The sequence below is a fragment of the Penaeus monodon genome, chromosome 32 (genome assembly GCF_015228065.2).
Source record: "Penaeus monodon isolate SGIC_2016 chromosome 32, NSTDA_Pmon_1, whole genome shotgun sequence".
Taxonomy (NCBI): domain Eukaryota; kingdom Metazoa; phylum Arthropoda; class Malacostraca; order Decapoda; family Penaeidae; genus Penaeus; species Penaeus monodon.
This window is the reverse complement of record NC_051417.1, coordinates 20,615,553-20,616,010: the sequence shown is the minus strand read 5'-3', so window position 1 is coordinate 20,616,010 and position 458 is coordinate 20,615,553.

Genomic DNA, 458 nt, shown 5'->3' with positions numbered 1-458 from the left:
TAAGTGTGTGTGTGCGCACGCACGCGAACGTGCATCATGCATCTCATGGTGACAGTTTACCTTTAACTTAAATTATTGTCTATAAAGTTTTTATTTTTCATTATATACTCATAACAATATGTAGCCATTTGCCATATTCTAATTGCTAGGTTTATTGTATGGATAATGTTCCCTTTTATATCTTATATTCAAGGATACTAGAGAGGCTATTTTTGTCTCTTTCGTCTTCATACACTTCCATCTCAAGACGGTGTTTGTCTCTTAATAATCTTATCTTATATTTTTAATTTGAAAAGCATACACAATTTTGTATTCTTATCTTTGTGTCCTTAATAGAATTTCGTGTTTGTTAAACACAATTGCCTTCCTAATAGGCTGCGACGAGAGTATATCTTGTTTCTAATGACAAGACTTTGTCCGAAGTGCGTATCGTAATCATCTTGTCTGAAGGCGGCAAT